The sequence below is a fragment of the Tenrec ecaudatus genome, chromosome 10, assembly GCF_050624435.1.
Source record: "Tenrec ecaudatus isolate mTenEca1 chromosome 10, mTenEca1.hap1, whole genome shotgun sequence".
Classification (NCBI taxonomy): Eukaryota; Metazoa; Chordata; class Mammalia; order Afrosoricida; family Tenrecidae; genus Tenrec; species Tenrec ecaudatus.
Genome location: NC_134539.1, coordinates 38,220,799 through 38,237,088, shown reverse-complemented (window position 1 = coordinate 38,237,088; position 16,290 = coordinate 38,220,799). Strand labels below are relative to the sequence as shown.

Below are 16,290 nucleotides of genomic sequence, written 5' to 3'. Positions count from 1 at the left end.
AATTGAAATACCTAAGGATATTCCTGACTAAAAAAAATCAAAGATTTGTATGAGGAAAATTATTAAACACTACTTCAAAAAATCAAGAGTGACCTCAACAAATGGAAGAATATCCCATGCTTGTGGATTAAACATACATGTTCATACAAGTTTTTGTTGATTTTTCAGGAAACTCTCGATGGTCATTGCAGTTCTAGTGTCCTGTCACCTTGGTAATTTTTTTTCATTCCATATCATTTTTCAATGGTTGTTTTCAGTTAAGAGCATCTTGTGCAGAGGGAATGGAAGAAGTGAAGATCGGGGGGGAAAAGGGAAGCCTCAGCTCGGTGAGAAGTGGAAAGAAGTTCAAAAAGGTTGGGACTAGCAAGAGCAAAGCAATGGGAACATCTGCTGCTTCGGTGGTGAGAGGGGTTAGTGTTGTAGGTGAGGTGGCAGGGGAGTGAGACAGAGAAGTATCAAAGATTTTTTAAAAAGTTTTATGGGATGGAGAGAGACAAGGGTGTAAAGGAGGAGCAGATTTTTATCCTTGGTGTTTAAAGAGGGGATCAAGATCAGTGGAAGCAGATTGAAAAGTGGCTGCCTGAGTTTTATTTAATATGACTGTGTTAGTCCAGGTAGGCTAGAGAAACAAATTCATAGGCACACATATGTGTATAAAAAAAGCGTTATATAAAGAGCAATTGTATATCAAGCAAACATCCCAGCCCAGTCCAGTTCAAGTCCATAAATCCGATATTAACCCATATGTCTGATACCAATCTATAAAGTCCTCTTCAGACTCACAAAACACATGCAATGATGCCGAATGCAGGACGATCACAGACCAGTGGGTGGGAAGTCTTGTAGATCCAGTGGCAGTTGGAGCAGCTCAGCACTGGCAGGGGGTGGTCTCCATGTGGTTTCTCCAGCTCCGAGGCTCTGACTGCCCTCAGCCTTTCTCCATGTGGCTTGTCAACGAGAATGTCTCATAGGGACTGAGCATGTGTCCTGCCTCCAGTGAGCCATTTATCTCCTTAACACCTCCGAAGGAGGTCATCAAGCTGTGATTTGATTGACAGATTAAACTCCATCCCTTCACTCGGAATCCTCAAATTGACAACAGATTATGTAACTACCACATGACTTTCTGCTAATGTGTGCTTTCTGAATAAGCTATTTGTAGCTCCCAATTAATTTCTTCTTTAAGCATCCCAATTTTCTGGACCTTTCCTTATTTTTCAAAATTTTTTTTAAACTTTAGCTTCCTTTTCTTTAGCCTTCTTTTTTAGCTTGTCTAGATTGTTACAGCATAGCAAACAAACAAACAAAAAACCCTAAATATAGTACAATGAATGTGATTGATTTAGTGTAGGATTGAATACAATTATTTTCTGGGCTGTGCAAGAGAGGAAATTCCTCGAGAAGATGGATTGACTCAGTGGCTGCAACAATGGGCTCAAACATGACAGCAATTGTGAGGATGGCGTAGACCAGGCAGTGTTGAGTTCTGTTGTACATAGAGTTGACAGCACCTGATAACAAGAACTATATCTTGATATTTGAAAAGTGGGACAAGTGATGACATATCGAAAGGATTTCAAAAGATAAATTCAATAGATAAAACATGTCTATGAAGTGTTGAATGTAAAACTGATGTTCAACACTAGAATTTCACCTAATTCACAATAAAAAGGCAGGGGTCTTAGGGGTGGGGGAGATAAGAAATAGTTTTTATATTGTTTGATTTAATTATATGTGTCGCAGTATCTGATAATATACTATAAGATTAATGAATAAATTTAAGTCTAAATTTCCTTAATAAATGTGCTAGGCCAGGTTAACTAGAGAAACAAATCCAGTGACACAATGTATGTGTAAGAAAGAGATTTAGCTCAAGAAGTAGGTACATATCAAGAAAACATCCCAGCTCACTCAGTCCAATTCAAGTCTTTAAGTCCAATACTAGTCCATAGGTCCCTCTTTGGACTGACTCAGCCACATGCAATGATACAGAATGCAGGAATAATAATAAAAAATCCAGAAATATCAGAGGTCGGTGGGAATAGAGTCGTGAGGATCCAATGGTGGTGGATGGATCACAGGGCTCTGGCAGCAACCAGGGTCAGCCAGCAGGAAGATGAAGGTAGAGAGAGAAGGGAGGTTTCCAGGCCCCTCTTTATGAGAAGGCCACGCCCCTAGGGAGGCACCACCAGGCTGTGACCTGATTAACAGACTGCATATCACCCCTACACGTTCATGTAACTTCAAGTTGACATGAAATAATGTTACCACCACAATAAGTATACAGTGACTAGGTAAAGTTTCCTACACTAAGCAAAGAACTAAGCATTGCAATCTTAAAGTGTTAAATAGCAAATACTGTATTCTTGAAATTGAAATAGCCAACTTTCATAACTATTTTGAATAGCCTTCAACATCCTAAAAGTTTTCTGATGGTTTGTTTGCTATGTTCTTTTTTTTTTTTTTGAAGAGTTGTTCAGGGGTCTGGATCAGAATGGCATTGAAATTATAAAGTGTTTTTAGTAATATTAACATTTTCACTATATTTACAAAATAATAATAATTTATGAATTGTCAAGGGTTCGGGAGTGGGAAGGGAGGGGGAAATGAGGAAATGATACCAAGGGCTTAAGTGGAGAGCAAATGTTTTGAGAATGATGAGGGCAATGAATGTACAAATGTGTTTGACACGATGGATGGATGGATAGTGATGAGAGTTGTATGAGCGACCTCCAGACCGCACAGGTCACTGGCAGCAGCAGAAAAAAAAAGTGTTGTATGAGCCCCCAATAAAATGATTAAAAAAGAGAACATTTTCACTATAGTTAGTTTTCCTATCCAGGATCATGGGCCATTCTTCCATTTGTGGAAGTGTCTTTGAGTTTCCTGTAGAAGTGTTTTAGAGTTTTCTTTGTATAAGCCTTTTGTTCCTCTAGTAAGATTTATCTGTAGATATTTTAACTTTGGGGTAGTTATTGTAAATGGTTTTGTTGTTTTAATTTCCTTTTTGGCGTCATCTTTAATATACAAGAATCCAACTAATTTCTTGTGTTGCTCTTATATTCTGCTACATTGTCAGATTTGTCCATTAGTACCAGTAATTTTTATTTGAATCTTTGGAGTTTTCTATATTTAGGACTATATCATCTGCATATAAAGAGAGTTTTGGTTGGGGTTTCTTTGGTGTCACTGTAGATACCTTCTAATTTGATTTCTAATTGTATAGAACTGTCATCTGAAAATATGATCTCTAGTATCTCAGTGTTTTTGGATTTATTGATGCTTATGTAATGGTCTAATCTATGATCTATTCTGGAATACATCTATATGTGGTTGAAAATGAATGTATATTGTGCTTTTGTTTGGTGAAGTGTTCTGGATATGTCTAAGAGATCTAGTTGGTTAACTGTGTTATTCAGTTCTTCTATATCTTTGTTGATTCTCTTTCCATTTGAATGATCTTTAGTTGAGTGTGATGTATTGGAGATTTCTAGTATAATCGTATTATGGCTTATTTGTCTCTTAATTTCTATAAGAATTAGATTAATATATTTTGAAGATATTTCATTTGGTACATAGACATTAATTATAGCTATAGTTTCTTTTTCAACTGAAATTTTCATAGGTATATAATGGCCTTCTTTAACTCTCATTATAACTTTTTTTTAACGTTTTATTAGGGGTTCATACAACTCTTATCACAATCCATACATATCCATACATCAATTGTATAAAGCACATCTGTACATTCTTTCCCCTAATCATTTTCTTTTCTTTTTTTTCCTTTTCTTTTTTTACATTTTATTAGGGACTTATACAACTCTTATCACAATCCATACATATACATACATCAATTGTATAAAGCACATCCATACATTCCCTGCCCCAATCATTCTCAAAGCATTTGCTCTCCACTTAAGCCCTTTGCATCAGGTCCTCGTTTTTTTTTCCCTCCCTCCCTGCTCCCCCCTCCCTCATGTGCCCTTGGTAATTTATACATAGTTATTTTGTCATATCTTGCCCTATTCGGAGTCTCCCTTCCCCCCCTTCTCTGCGATCCATCTCCCAGGGAGGAGGTCACATGTGGATCCTTGTAATCAGTTCCCCCTTTCCAACCCACTCGCCCTCCACTCTCCCAGCATCGCCCCTCACACCCTTGGTCCTGAAGGTATCATCCACCCTGGATTCCCTGTGCCTCCAGCTCTCATATGTACCAGTGTACAACCTCTGCCCTATCCAGCCCTGCAAGGTAGAATTCGGATCATGGTAGTGGGGTGGGGAGGAAGCATCCAGGATCTGGGGGAAAGCTGTGCTCTTCGTCGGTACTACCTTGCACCCTGACTGACCCATCTCCTCTCCTAAACCCCTCTATGAGGGGATCTCCAGTGGCCAACACTTGGGCCTTGGGTCTCCATTCTGCACTTCCCCCTTCATTCAATATGGTATATATATATATATATACATATATCATTATAACTTTTACTTTGATATCCAGATTGTAAGAGATTAATATTGCTTTTTCAGCTTTCTTTTGACTCCTATTTACTTGCTTTTTTGCCCCTACTTTGATTTTCAGTCCATTTGTCTTAATGTGTAAGGTGTGCCTCCTGTAAGCTAAAGCAATCACTTTGTATGTTGAGTATGTTTTATACATATCTCCATGTTTGTCCTTCACCTGTCACACAACTACCTTTACTCATCCCTACTTGAGTTATTAAAATAACACTTTACCTACTCACATCTGTGCTCAACAGGATGGTGTAATGAAGCAGGATTAGTGCCAGTAAGGCTAAAGAGGCAGGGTTAGGTTGTCTCTGAGGCAATCTCATCTGAAAGAGAAAAGAGATTAACAAGTGAACAGAGAGATGCACCACTGCCACCAAGAAGAAAAGCTGGAGCAGAGAGCAATGTCCCTGCACTCTTAGACATAAAGGAGGATGGATGCTGAGACACGTGGAGATCTGCAAGGAATGCCAGGCCCACAGATGTTGGAAGGAGACAGGACTTTCCCCAAAGCCATCAGAGAGAGGAGGCCTCCGCTCTACATTGCTTCCCTTGGCATCCTGTGTGGGAAACTAACCCTGAGGGAAATATGATTGGGACTTATTCCCTGACTGGTACGGAGGGAATCTGGAAGACTGATGTCCCATGGTAGGAAGACCACCACTCTGGTAGTTGGAGATACACTCCAAGTGCGTTTTCCTGCAGTAGTCTATCATTTGCACAGTTTCTCTCCTTAAAGCTGTGCTACCTGAAAGTGAGCACATGGTTGATTCTATCTCCCTATAGAAGCAGACATTCCTATTTGCTCTATTTCTTCCCGCAGCGGTATCCAATCCCTCTCATACCTTCCTCTAATTGCAGATGGGCATGGAGGGACTTTATCCCCCATGCCTGAATTAAAAATATTTGCCATAAACCTGAATTTTTGGCTATATTAATTTGGTCATTACATGTTCCTTGACAGCTTTCAATGTATAGAAAATAATCACTTTGCCCCTATGGCTCTTTTGAATTTTATATATAAAACAAAAGAGGGAATTGTGGAATATAAAAAGACTTTTCCCCAGCTTTGTCTCCCCCACAGATATGCCAAACATTAGAGGCTGTTTGCCAGCACATGGTGGGAGGTCAGATGCTCAGAGATATTCTTCCTGAAGGCATTCAGCCTTCAGACTACTCTCTGGTCCCACCACAGGTGGGGCTTGCTCCCTGCTGTTAAAGACAATCGTTTGCTTCTCCTGAAAGCTTGGAGTCTCCAGCTCAAGGACATTCAAGGTTAGGCTGCCATCATGTATCTAGGTTCCCAATCTCTCCCCTTCCTATCGCATGTAGACCCCTAGATTGTCCTCCTCCCATTTGCTATATAACCTATAGTACAACCCTTTCCTGTGACCTAGGTCTTTACCTGTAATTAGAGGTTTGCAGGTCCCCAAAAGGCATATGAGCCTTGGTTAGCAGCAAGTCACTCTTGCCGTCTCTCTCCTTTCCCCCTCCCACCAAGAGGGCTGAGGTGAGCATGCTACTATGAAACATGTCTGACTCCATTACTTCAATCTTTCTTCTGTCTCTCTTATTCTCTATGACTTTGCTATAATCTTTACTTATTATTGCTGTACAATTGTGCCTACCGGACCTGTGATGATTTGTTAGAGGCTGGCTCCCCTGACAATCCTGAATTCAGACTTCTAGCCTTCTAAACAATAATAGATACATTTCTGTTTGTTAAAATCATCTACTTGAGGTATTTATGTTATAGCAGCACTAGATAGTTGTGTTGGTTTGGGTACATTAGAGAAATAAATCCCCAGAGACTCATGTATAAGAGAGAGTTTTATATAAAGGTTAAGTGTGAATCAAGAAAACATCCCAACCCAGTGCTGTCCAAGCCCACAAGTTCAACATTAACCCATATGTCCGACACCAATCCACAAAGTCATCCTCCACCTCACAAAACAGATGCAATGATGCCAACTGCAGGAGGAAAGCTGAGTCAGTGAAAGCATAAACATCTCAGCGCTGGCAGGGGTCTCCACAGACTGCTCCAGCATCCAGGGCTGCATCAGGGTACGTCCATGTGGCTTCTCCTCAGGGATGTCTTGCAGGAAGTGAGCTTTGCCAACTGAAGCAGGGAACTGGCTAAGGCAGCTGCACCCTGGTCCGACCATCAAAAAGCAAGAGACCGGAGAACTAGAAAGGCGAGGCTCACTAAGCCATTTATCCCGCTGCCCTTCAATTAACCCCACATGTGTTTATCAGCAGGTTGGCACAATAAACTAACTACCTCAATAGTTAAGACCGACGACTATGCTGACAGGAAAAAAAAGGTAGACCTTGAAACTTCGAAGGCTTAAGGAGCTAATTTCTCAACTTAGTCCAGCATAGGTTCCATGTCAGTAGACGGCTCTCTTCCATGCAATGGTTCAGGAACCCAAGCACCGTCTACCATGTGCAGCTGCCGTTTGTTGGCCCTCCTCCTCATTTGAGGAAGTGCCATCATGTCCAAATTCAACTGGAAGGAAGAGAAAGAGCGAGTAGAGAGGGTGCAGTCGGGTCTGAAGGCGCTGATGTGGAAGTGGTACATATGACTTCCATATCACATTTCACAGTTACTTGATCCCACCTAATTTAGGAGAAGGTGGGGAAAATTATCTAGCATCTGTTCAGGGGAAAAGGAAGGCTGGCTTTTGATGGACAGCTCTCATCTCTACCTCTCTCCCCCAGCCTCATCCATTCTCCACAATTCTGTCAAAACTAGCTATCTGAACCCCAAATCTGATCTTATCACTCCCCTGCTAACAACAACAAAAGTACTCCATGGTCTTCAATCATTCAATAACAAACACTGTTATTGAGCATCTGCTGTGTGCTGCACCCTAATGATACAATGGTGGGGAAAATAAAGCGTGTCTGTTCATGCTCCTAAAGTTGTTAAGGGAGCTAGAACTTTGGCAGTCTCTTTTACCTCCATATGCATTTCAACTTGAAGACCCATGAATTCTACCTCTGTCCAAAGTGGTGCTCTGTACCGCTTCTCTCTCATTTCCTACCATTGTCTCTGCGGTGGGTGCACGCACGTGCACACACACTCGTGGATTACACACAAGCCGATTTATAGAGGGCTTTATCAAATGAACCGTAAGTATGCAGAGTGTGGGGAGAAATGGAGCATTTAATTTTAGCTAATTTGTTGACATTATCTATTCCTATGTTTATTCTCATGCTGCGCTCGCTGGAAGCTGTGTGGAAACTCTTCTAGGAAAACGATCTAATTCCTTTCCCCTGGATAGTAACTAGGATCATTAACAGCGCTTGGTGACTCGTGAGATTTCCTCTTGTACTCTTATAACAAATTTTATTTACTGGAGTTCCTTGAAGGAATCTTTATTTCTAGATGCCAAGAGACCCTTCAGTAACAAGCTAGTTGCATTTTTGGTGGTGGGGGAGATCTATTTAACATCTAACATAGGCATTGCATGATCATAAATATGTGGGTGTTTCTATAGCATCAGTTATGGACACTACTTTTGGCATGGCTGGTGTCCAGTTTGAAAAGAGGAGCAAGGCATCTGGAATCATTTTGTATTGCTGCTGTAAAAAATCACCACATACTCCATGCCTTAAAAACCACCTACTTGTAATTCCAGAGTTTGTGGTTCGAATATAGCAGTAATTGTGAGGATGATGCAGGACGGGGAAAAGCTTTGTTTTGTTGTACATGGGATTGCTATGTTTTGTTGTACATGGGATTGCTATGTTTTGCTGTACATGGGATTGCTATGTTTTGCTGTACATGGGATCACGTTGTCTAGTTGTACATGGGGTCACTGTGAGTTGGAACTGAATCCATGGCACCTACAACAACATAGGTCAAATGCTTAAAATTATGAGATCGATCAACACTGGTTTTCAAAGGCTGTGACAGTGAAGGCCGGCTAACATGATTTTTTCTAGTTAGGGCATCAGTCGTAAACTCGGACGGATGGCAGGCACGACAGTATTGCAAGTGATAAGACCTCAACCACGACGCAGCATTTACTAGTTGCATGACCTTGTTTGAGTCATTAATCTCTCCTAACAATGCAGAAACATTGTTCTACAGCAATAGCTGTATCGTAGAATCATTATGAAGATATATGAACTAGTGTATATAAAACCTGTTTGGTATAAATAAAAAACCAAACTCACTGACGTTGAGTTAAATCTGATTCTATGAGACTATACATCTTTATGGAAACAGAGAACTTATCTCCTTCTCAGGAAGTGGCTGGTGGGTTTGCACCATCACCTCTGTGCTGCACAGCCCAGTGCTTAATCGGTAGTGCTTTCTCAGTACTGAAATGTATAGATCTGAAGACTATTGTTTGATAAGCTTTGGCAGGTATACGCCCTTGCATGAGTAATGTATTTTAGAAGTATCAGCATAAAGCTGGTTCTTATTAAGTGAGGGTAAAGATGTCCCAAATGTTCAATTTTTCCAAATTGCTGCCCCACTGCATTGTCTCTAGCATCAATTTCTTCTCCCCTCAATACTCACCTTCTCGTCTTTGTCTTTAGTCTCTGTAACACACTGAACAGCTGACAGAAGCTGTGGGGGGAATGCTGACCCTCATGAGCCGTGAGGGAAATGCTCATGCAGGTTGGAGAGGCCGGCAAGTTAGAAATCCATGGGTCAGGTTTCAGTCTGGAGGCTTCTCGTAACCCATGTAGGTGGCTGCCGGGGCTAAGGAAGCCAAATGGTCAGGTCGGATAACTCTCATGGGGTCGCCCTGATGAGGAATTAGCTCAATGGCAACTGGGTTTATCTTGCGATCCCTGCTTCTGGTAACCACAGTTTACATAGAAAACACAGTGGTGGAGAACGAGGAAGATATTAATTGAATATTTTTCTAGTATTAGATCAAAGTTATAAATGTGTTTATGTAGTTGTGGCTGTGTAAGTGTATGAGTATCTATGCGTGTGTGTACTTGGTTAACTTAAAAACTATACGCGACTAGATCCTTCTTTTTCCTTTTCTGTGCTTTGTGAAAGAACCCCAGTGCCATGGTAGCTTATGTGGTGGGCTGCTAACCTCAAGGTTTTTTGGGAGAAAGATGTGGCTGTCTGTTCCTGTAAAGATAGACTGTCCTGGAGGAAAGTCAAGGGAAATAGAGGAAAGAGCTAGGAGGCAAAGGGCATTTATAGAGGTCTAGACAAAGACATGTACATATGCAAATATATATATGAGGATGGGGAAATAGATCTATGTGTCTATATTTATAGGTTTAGTATTAAGGTGGCAGAAGGACCTTGGGCCTCTACTCAAGCACTCCCTCAATGCATGAATACTTTCTTCTATTAAATTGGCATTCTATGATGCTCACCCTCCTGAAACAACTGCTGAAGCCAAAGCGGGTGAACAAGTAAATGTGGTGAAGAAAGCTGGTGGTGCCCGGCTATCAAAAGAGATAGTGACTGGGGTCTTAAAGGCTTGAAGATAAACAAGCGGCCACATGGAAGAAGCACACCAGCCTGTGCAATCATGAGGTGTCAAATGGATCAGGTATAAGGCACCATCAGAAAAAAAAAAAGTCTTACCATAGTGAATGAAGGGGAAAGTGCAGAGTGGAGACCGAAAGCCCATTTGTTGGCCGCTGGAAATCCCCTTACAGAGGGGTCTAGGGGAGGAGATGAGTCAGTCAGGGTGTGATGTAGCACCGATGAAGAATACAGCTTTCCTCCAGTTCCTAAATGCTTCCTCCCCGCCAACTATCATGATCCGAATTCTACTTTGCAAGTCTGGATAGAGCAGAGGATGTACACTGGTGCAGATAGGAGCTGGAGACACAGGGAATCCAGAGCAGATGATACCTTCAGGACCAGAGGTGTGAGGGGCGATACTGGGAGGGTAGAGGGTGAGTGGGTTGGAAAGAGGGAACCGATTACAAGGATCTACATGTGACCTCCTCCCTGGGGGATGGACAACAGAAAAGGGGGTGAAGGGAGACGTCGGACAGGGCAAGATATGACAAAATAATAATTTATAAATTATCAAGGGTTCGTGAGGGAGGGGGGTTTGGGGAGGGAGGGGAAAAAAGAGGACCTGATGCAAAGGGTTTAAGTGGAGAGCAAATGCTTTGAAATTGATGAGAGCAAAGAATGTACAGATGTGCTTTACACAATTGATGTATGTATGGATTGTGATAAGAGTTGTATGAGTCCCTAATAAAATGTTAAAAAAAAAAAGAACTAGAAAAAAAAAAGATAGACTGTCCCCCCAAAAAAACCCTATGGGATCCTTAAGAGTCAGAATTGACTCTATGGCAGTGAGTTTCCTTTGTTTTTGAAACACTTTGTGAAGACAAATGCATCTAAGGTCCACACTGAAGACATGTGAAAATGTAGAATTTGAGTTTACTAATGATCAAATACAAAAATCAGATTCAAAATTTATAAAGATGATATTTTTGCTAACCATTGCCCTAATTAGCGGTGTATGTATGCTTACCCTCCTTTTAAGTTTGCTCACTGTTGCTTGCCAAACACTTGAGGTGGAAGAGTTAGCTGTCTTTCAAAGTACTGGCAATTACTAGAAAGAAGATTATTGCAAACCAGTTTTCTCTTTAAAATTAAATAGACCGAATCCGGATTATGAAGCTATTTTCTCCTTGTCACTTCATTTTTCTATGTTCCCCTGTGTCCGTCTGGGTAGACTAGAGAAGCAAATCCATGGACACACATATGTGTATAAGAAAGAGATTTATATACAAGAGCAATTGAACTTTGAGAAAACAGCCCAGTCCAGATCAAGTCCATAAGTCCGATTATAGCCCATATTTCCAATATCAATCTACAAAGTCCTTTTCAGATTCACGAAACACACGTAATGACACTGAATACAGAAGATCACAGCCAGTGGGTAGAAAGTCTTTGGATCCAGTGTCATTGGAAACATCTCAGTGCTGGCAGGGATTTCTCTGTGGTTTCGCCAGCTTCTGAGGTTTGGTTGCATCCATGTGGCTTGTCTTCTGCAAAGTCTCCCAGGGGGTGGGAGAGAGAGAGAGAGAGAGAGAGAGAGAGAGAGAGAGAGAGAGAGAGAGAGAGAGAGAGAGAGAGAGAGAGAGAGAGAGAGGAAGCTGCTCCTTTCCCAGCAGGGAGGAACCCAGAATGGGCCCACCACCACGCTTGGGATTCCTCCTCTCTTCTCTCTCTCTTCTCTCTCTCTCCTCTCTCTCTCCTCTCTCTCTCTCATAGTGACCCTACAGAACAGGTCCCTGTGGGTTTTCGAGACTGTGGCTCTTGGCTGGAGTAGAAATCTCCATACTTCTCTCTTGGGGTAGCTAGTGGTTTTGAACTGCTGACCTTGTGATTAGTATTCCAAAGTGTAACCACTATGCCATCAAGACTCCTCACTCAATCTCTATACTGGGAAAATAAACCCCAAAGCTGGGCTATCTGAAGAAGAATGCAGTATCAGGATTAGAAGATGTGTTAGTTTGGGTTACTTTAGAGAAATAAATCCACAGAAACTCATGTATAAGAGAGAGTTTTATATAAAGGGTAAGTGCGCATCAAGAAAACATCCCAACCCAGTGCTGCCCAAACCCACAAGTCCAATATTAACCTATATGTCTGACACCAGTCCACAAAGTCCTCCTCCATCTCACAAAACACACACAATGATGCTGATGGCAGGAGGAAAGCTGAATCAGTGAACATGTAAGCATCTCAGCACTGGCAGGGGTCTCCACGTGGCTGCTCCAGCACCCAGGGCTGCATCGGGGTAGGTCCATGTGGCATCTCCTCGGGGATGTCTTGCAGGAAGTGAGTCTTGCTGGCTGAAGCAGGGAACTGGCTAAGGCAGCTGCACCCTGGTCTGACCATCACAAAGCAAGAGATCTGAGAAATCAGAAGACAAGGCTCACTGAGCTATTTATCTCTCTACCCTTCAATTACCCCCACATGTGATTATCGGCCAGGTTGGTACAATAAACTAGCTTAGAAGGAGATTCAGTAACATTCTGGCACATTCAGATAACACAACTTTGCTTGCTAATAAAGATCAAAGACCATAAGCAATATCATGATAAATGTAGAAAAGATTGAAATTGTCCTGGATTCCATTTTATTCAAATCCAGAATCAATGTCTGTGAATGCAGCACTTAAGAAATGAAGTAATAGGGGGACGGACAACAGAAAAGTGGGTGAAGGGAGATAGCAGTCGGTGTAAGACATGAAAAAAATTATAAATTATCAAGGGTTCATGAGGGAGAGAGGGAGGGAGGGAGGGTGGGGAAAGGTGTGGGAAATGAGCTCATACCAAGGGCTCAAGTAGAAAGAAAATGTTTTAAAGATGATGATGGCAACATATGTACAATGTGCTTGACACAATGTATGTATGTTTGGATTGTGATAAGAGCAGTATGAGCCCCCAATAAAATGATTTAAAAATTAAAAATAAAGAAAACAAACAAAATAACATATTTCACTGGGCAAATCTACTGTACAAGATCTCTTTAAAGAGCCAAAAAGCAAGGATGTCAACTTGATGGCTAAGGTGTGCACAACCCAAGCCATGGCATTTTCTTTCTTAATCATTTTATTGGGGCTCGCACAACTCTTATCACAATCCATCTAACCAGCCATTGTGTCAAGCACATTTGTACATATGTTGCCCTCATCATTCTCAAAACATTTGCTCTCCGCTTGAGTCCCTGGTATCAGCTCCTCATTTTTCTCCTCCCTTCCCACTCCCTCCTCCCCCATGAACACTTGATAATTCATAAATTATTATTATTTTGTCATATCTTACACCACCCGACGTCTCCCTTCACCCACTTCTCTGCTGTCTGCCCCCTAGGAAGGAGGTTATATGTAGATCCTTGTAATCGGTTACCCCCTTCTCCCTCACCTTCCCTTCACCCTCCTGGTATCGCCACTCTCATTACTGGTCCTGAGGTGTTCATCTGTCCTGGATTCCCAGTGTTTCCAGTTCCTATCTGTGCCAGTGTACATCCTCCGGTCCAGCCAAATTTGTAAGGGATCAGGTATCGAAGACAAAAAACAAAACAAAACACCAATTGCATTGTGAATGAGGGGGAGTGCAGAGTGGGGACCCAGGGCCCATCTGTGGGAAATTGGACATCCCCTTGCAAAAGGGCTGTGGGGAGGAGATGAACCAGTCAGGGTGCAGTGTAGCAATGATGAATTATATAATTTTCCTCTAGTCCTTGAATGCTTCCCCCCATCCCACTATCATGATTCCAAGCCAAGGTATTTTCAATCACGCGCTATGAGCATCGAAGTTGCACAGAGGAATAATTGGTGCATATGAATCATGGTATTAGATAGTATTGACTATACAATGGGATGCTAGGAGAAATCTGTGTTGGAAGACATACAGCCACAACACTTCTTAGAAGTGAGGACAAAGAGACTTCCACTTAAGTACTTAGGACATGCTATCAGGTGGGACAATTCTCTGAAGAAGGCTATCATGTTTAATAAAGTCAGAGTAAATGATTCTCAATGACTGACAAAGTGGAAGCAAAAAGGGGCTCAAGCATATCAATACTTGTGAGGTTGTCTGGAAACACCAGTTTTTCTTTCTGTTATACTTAAGGCCACTGAGTCAGAACCTGCTTGACAGCACTTAACAATAAATATCTGTACATATAGGTCTATCCACATTCTGTACCTATGTCAATATGCATATATCTGAGTTACAGATATTTCGATCTAAATTACATATAATTTGTTATATCTATTTTACATAGAAAGTCAGTTGCTGGATGGCACAAATGTTTCACCCAGTTGTCCATGGTATAACTCGATATATACTTTTGCTATTTATTTCCATAGTTAGGTTTAGATTTGATCAGATTTAGTTCTGATATTTTTGTCCAGGCTGTTTAAAAGGTAGTATTGTGTACTTTAAAAAGAAATATGCAGTCTTCTGTGATTTAAGTAACTGTTGTAAATTAATTTAACCTAGAATTCTGAGTATAGAAGAAAAAAGGAGTTTAGATGATGCGATACAGATATTTCTTGGCTTTAGATCTTGAAGCCTGTGGTCGTTATATAATTCCATGTCAATTTGATATATAAAAGTGTAGGGGTGGAGTGTAGCTTGTCAATCAAGTCACAGCCTGATAGTACCTCCCTGTGGGCGTGGCCTTCTCATAAGGAGAGACCTCAGAACCTCCCCCTCTCTCTCTGCCTTCACCTTCCTGTGGTGAGCCACGCTGGGACCTGCCAGAGCCTTGGAGATGCATCCACTACCATTGGATCCACGGGAGTTTGCACCCACCAGCCAGTGATATTCCTGTATTCGGCATTATTGCATGTGGCTTTGTGAGTATGAAGAGGGACTTGGGGACTACTATCAGACTATAGTCTTGAGTTGGACTGGGCTGGGATGTTTTCTTGATATCCAATTACTTCTTGATATAAAACTCTTCCTTACACATATATGAGTGTCTCTCTACACATTTGGAGGTTGGGGGGCTTCCAGATTTGTTTTTCTAGTCAACCTGGCCTAACAGTGACTTATGTGAACATGTGGACATAATTTTGCAAGTGGACTGCCCTACAAACTCCTGAATGTATTTTTTTTTACTGAGCATAATGCTTTTCTGGTATGGGCCAGATATGTTAATTAGCTATATGCTTATTATTTCTCAGAAATCTATTCTTACATACAGGAGAGGTAGTAAACTGGCAGCTTGCTCATAAGTATTTTGTTTAGTTGATACAGGGTTTTAAATATAGGGAAAATACATTTATCAATATCTAACAATCAGATTTAGTATATAAATTTCTAGATTTATGCTTCCTCTTGAGAAGTTTCTCATTGACTCATGGTAACTGTTGACTGATCATGAAGATTGGCTGCATCCAACAAATCCAGTGACAAAAAATATTTATATATCAAGAAGGCATTCCAGTCCAGTCCAACTCAAGTCCCAAAGTCCTCTGCTAATCACAAGACCTGCTTCAGACTCACACAGCAGTAGGCCATGTGGACAGAAAGGTGAACTGGGAAGCTGTAGGATCAGAGGCTGGTGAATCCGTAGTTGGTGGGAACATGGCAGACTCAGGCAGCCCACTTGGAGCCACCCCTTGAAGTAAGCAGAGGAAGCAAAGGCAAAGGGGCAGAGAAAGAGCAGCTCCCAGAGCCCCTCACTCTCATGCAAAAAGCCCCACCCCCAGACGTGTCATCAAGTGACCACTAATGGACAGATTTGACCCCACCCCTAACCAAGAGTGCCTGGTTGACATAAAATCATCCAACTCTCACACAAGCCAGGAGCATTCTGGTCAGTCACCATTGCCATCAGGCCCACTCACTCCGCTGTGTAGTTCCTGTCTTAACACAAAGTAGGGCAACAAGAAGTACTTTTTCCTGATCACCACTGCATAGTAGGTGCTTCCTATGCAATTATTCAATAAGTATTTATTGAAGGCCTCTTCCCACATGGACCTTGCATTCCAGGGATGTTTGGGGGTCTGAATTAAATAATAAATATAATAAGTAAATCACATAGTATCGATGCTCGAAAAACCCATAAGAACAGGGGAAGGGGATTCTAAATCCTGGGGAGTAGGTAGGTTGATTTTTAATGAAGTGGTCACGGTGGGTCTCACTGAGATTATTTGAACAGAATTAAGGAAAATATGGGAGTTAGCCATTATATTGGAACAAAGTGAGAAAGGGGAGAATGATGGGGGTGGAGGGCATCAGATATATTAGATATGTCCTTGAGGTGTTTATTAGCTATCCAAAGGAGATGTTGAATGAGCAATTAGT

At 41.6% G+C, this 16,290-nt stretch overlaps 1 protein-coding gene across 1 annotated transcript in view; it reads left to right on the top strand.

The window, feature by feature from the left end:
• Nucleotides 1–16,290, top strand: part of TEX10 (testis expressed 10) — a 69,433-nt gene that overhangs the window by 13,805 nt on the left and 39,338 nt on the right. The gene's annotated exons all lie outside the window — the stretch shown is intronic.